Source organism: Mytilus californianus, unplaced genomic scaffold (assembly GCF_021869535.1).
Source record: "Mytilus californianus isolate M0D057914Y unplaced genomic scaffold, xbMytCali1.0.p SCAF_23, whole genome shotgun sequence".
Taxonomy (NCBI): domain Eukaryota; kingdom Metazoa; phylum Mollusca; class Bivalvia; order Mytilida; family Mytilidae; genus Mytilus; species Mytilus californianus.
In genome coordinates, this window is record NW_026262672.1 from 70,133 (window position 1) to 74,158 (window position 4,026).

The window sequence follows — 4,026 nt, forward strand, 5'->3', positions numbered from 1 at the left end:
TCTATTCTTTAGTACATGTATCTGAAGTGGCTAATATATCGTTGGTGGACTTTGAAAAGACAAACTTTAATGATGATGTGCCTTTTTTGAACGAGAAGTTCCAGAAGATGACTGAATCTGGAGTAGTCAGATTAATACGCATATGTTGCAAAGCATTTGCACTTGGGGGTGATGCAAAAAATGGATGTCATGGTCCATTATGACTTTTATGAAACCTTTTCTCAAGGAAAATGAAATGAAGAGTCTGTCTCTAACTCAATTTAGAGGAAATAGATTTAACATATTATTTCACAATGCAGGAGTTGTTTTTTTTTTTCATGCAAAAATGATTGAGTTTTTGCAAGATCACGGTTCAAACAAATGTGATCTTCATGATCTTAAAATACCGTTTTTTATTGTTGGTTGCAAAGCTTTGGGCTTAATTTGTAAGTTTATTACTTCACCTCTTTGGAACTTAATTGAAAAAAAGTACAACTTATGATTATGAATAGACATTATCTGCAGGTTACAAACTTCTGATGCAGCAACTAATGTTGATGACTTCATGGTGGGAAAATTGCTGCCATTCGGTGACGATTCTTACATTAATAGAGACAAATTGTATGAAAACCTGATAGATCCAACACAACACGACGGTGAAGCTTGTACAATTTTAGATATTGTTTTTCCCGCTATTGCAAAGCTAGTCAAAAATATTTTCCATGATCATTTACCAGGAGGTTAACACGAACAACTTAAGGGACCGATCATTTTACTTGTTAAATGGGTGGGGTGTTACGGTTTTTTTCCCCGAGATTGTTCAACGCGATCATTCAAATAGTTGTTACTAACTTAACATTTCTATGCATTTGATATAATCATGTGATATAATTTGATTCAATTATTTTTGTATGTACCTGCATGCTTTTCCTCATTTTTAACCATACTTGGGATGAAAACACTATGTAGCAAAAACCACAACTAGACCACCCATTTGCAAATTAATTGGTCAATGTTGAAATCCTAATTTGAATCAATATTGAATAAACTTAATTTGAATTCAGATTGAAATCAGGGTGAATGTTCAACTTTGAATCAATATTGAATAATGGTTGTTTCAACCATAACTTAATTTGAATTCAGATTAGATCAGGGTGAATGCCGTATTTTGTAAAACAATCAACGTTGAACAAAGGTTGTTTCAACTAATAACTCATTGATTTCAGATTGATTACAAGTTTTTAAAAGTTCTGTGTGCTATTCTAAACTGAATTAAAATTGGTTAGTGGTTTAATTGAACTTTGTTTCAACCTAAAATTTAAGTTTCATTCATCCTGTATTTTATGTGTGTTGCATTCCATAATATTAAACTGTAGCAACTTTAATGATTCCATAGCACATGAATACACATTCCAGCTAGTGTCTTATCAAAGGCAAAAAATATTATAACACAACATGCTGCCACAGGAAACGGTTTCCAATAACTGCTCCATCCGACCAAAGTATAAAAAACTAATCTCAGAAAAAACTAATTCATGAGCTTTAAATCAAACAAAAAAATAAAGACTGACATAATTATCTTATGCAAACCTGGTATACTGAAGTTAATATTCTGCCATCAAAAGAAGAACATCTCTACAATCTCAAGCAAGCTTGATCAATTAGTTAATTATCTATCCCAAATAAGATATAACAATAACTTAACTGTTTGACGGAAGATTGTTGAGTTTCGACATTAACATTAGTCTTCAGGGCTCAGTTGTTCAAAAGTGTCGTTAGCCTTAACGATGATTAAGGCTAACGAGTCGTTAAATCTTAACTAAGTCGCTAGCCAACATTTGCGTTAAAATGTGTTGTTCAAAAAAATTTAAAGGCAATGTTAACTAATGCTGCGTTAAGAGTCGTTAAATTTTTTATGTTAAATTGTTACCCATAATGCACAGAAAATCTTCACTTCCTGTTACCAAGATGGCTGATTGTCTGCAAAGAAATTGCCAAGGGACAGAAAAGCCAATTGCACCTCCATTGAGGCAAACTTGATCAGTTCTCGAGTGACAAACGAGGTGGAGTTGTTAAAAGGGGGATTTTCATCAGAAGTGACAAACCAGAAGAAAAATGAGGTGTGGAAACTCATAAAAGAGGAGGTCAATGCTTTGGGTGTCTGCTTCAGGACTGCAGCAGAAGTTAGAAATAAATATCGGAATATGTGTCGTGGTGCAAAGGAAAAATTTACTAAATCCAGAAAGGAAATGAGCAACCCCAGTCGCCTCTATTAATTACTTACCTATTGTATAAATGGTTAATTTGTTTTCGTCCTGAATATGCATGAAATATTTGCCACTGGACGTTAAGCAACCAACAATCAATCAATCAATTTTCTTCTGATACTACCACTTGGTATTTATTATCATGTCACATATGAAACATTCAGGTTAAAGAGCCTTATTGCCCCTACTCCTTTTTCAAGTTGTTTAATATTTAAATGTTTTGAATCTATTTACTTTAATGTTTGACTTGTTTTAATTGTTTTTTCCAAAATACCATTTTTATTACAAAATCCATTTATTAAAATGCTGCATATATTATATTGATTTATTTTTCTTTTAATTGTACCACATATTGTATTTAATTCTTTTTAATTGAAATTGATGATTAACTTATAAATGAAGACTGCTAGCAATTCGGATTTTGCGTTGTTTTTTGTCATTCTGTCAATGTCCTAACAATGAAGAGGTATTAACATTTTGATGTCAAATGTGATAATTCAGGCTGATGTTCAGAGATAATAATTCCAATGTTGAGTCTTATTTCATTGGTCACCAACAATATTTCTGTATATGACTATAAGGTATTGATTTTTCAAATTGTTGAAGGCTGTACAGTGTCATGTAATTGCTTGCTCATATCTATGTCATTTGAACTCTAGAAGATTTTGTCTTATTGGTAAGCATACCAAATCTTCTATTTTCATTGTTGGTGCAAGATTTTGGCAATTGTCAAATCTGATTTTTCTTGAACATTCAAAGCTTAACAATTCTATGAAATCGTAGATAATCCTGGACCTTCAGTTTTTTGGATTACATAAAAATAGAAAGTGAAATAGATGCTTTAACTTTAATGACGGTTAAAATAAGTTCCAGCAATGTGTTCCCTAATCCCTCTTCAATCCTGTTGTCCATTGTAGTTGATTCCATTTTCTACATCCTCGTTAACAGGCTCTTCTGCTGCTACATCTGGTTTATTTAGTTGTATGCAGATGTTGTGAAGAATGCCACAAACCATAACTATTTTGGTTACCTTTTTGGGATCCATACGAATCTACAAAAGATAAAAATAAATTACCATGCAGGGTCTGTACGCCCGTACGTACGTCCCATAGTTGGTTTCCGTTCTCTAACTTTAGTGAACTAAATTTTGGTGGTGTCACTTTAACCATTCTAGAGTTATGCCCTATACAAATTGAAAAATTGCTGAATTTTTCCTTTCCGTTCTCTAACTTAAGTTTGCCTCAACCAAATGTTATGAAGCTTATAAACAATGCTTATTACCACAAAATACAGATCAAGTTTGAATTTTGGTGGTGTCACTTTAACCGTTCTAGAGTTATGCCCCTTTACAAATGGAAAAATTGCTAAATTTTTCGTTTCCGTTCTCTAACTTTTGTTTACCTCAACCAAAAGGTGTATTGTATTTTTCTGAAAAAAGTATTATGATTTCCAATTTTAAAGGGAAAAATACTCAAATCAATGAGAAACAGTATAAAACATCTAAATAATCACTCACTTCAGAATGCAATATGTGGAACCTTCTCTTCCATCTGCAAAATGTCCTTTCTATAACAGATCTTGTGACGTATGACATCTGTTGTACCTTCTATGGTGTTGTTCAATGGGATTCAGAAAAGGTGTCATTAAAAAAGACCTGCAGAGATAGCCACTATCACCAAGTAAAATACCATTTTCCTAATTGCCATGTCTCTCCATGTGAGCACACACCTGCATGAGGAAATATATTTATGGTAAAGAATTTACACGCATATCAGTTCAA

At 32.8% G+C, this 4,026-nt stretch overlaps 1 long non-coding RNA gene across 1 annotated transcript; it reads right to left on the reverse strand.

The window, feature by feature from the left end:
• Window positions 1-3,081: 3,081 nt before the first annotated feature.
• On the reverse strand, window positions 3,082-3,800 carry LOC127732288 (uncharacterized). The gene is made up of 2 exons (XR_007996157.1): window positions 3,763-3,800; window positions 3,082-3,297 (listed from the first exon to the last, which is right to left on the reverse strand). It is a non-coding gene; the product is annotated as an uncharacterized LOC127732288 (long non-coding RNA).
• Window positions 3,801-4,026: the final 226 nt, after the last annotated feature.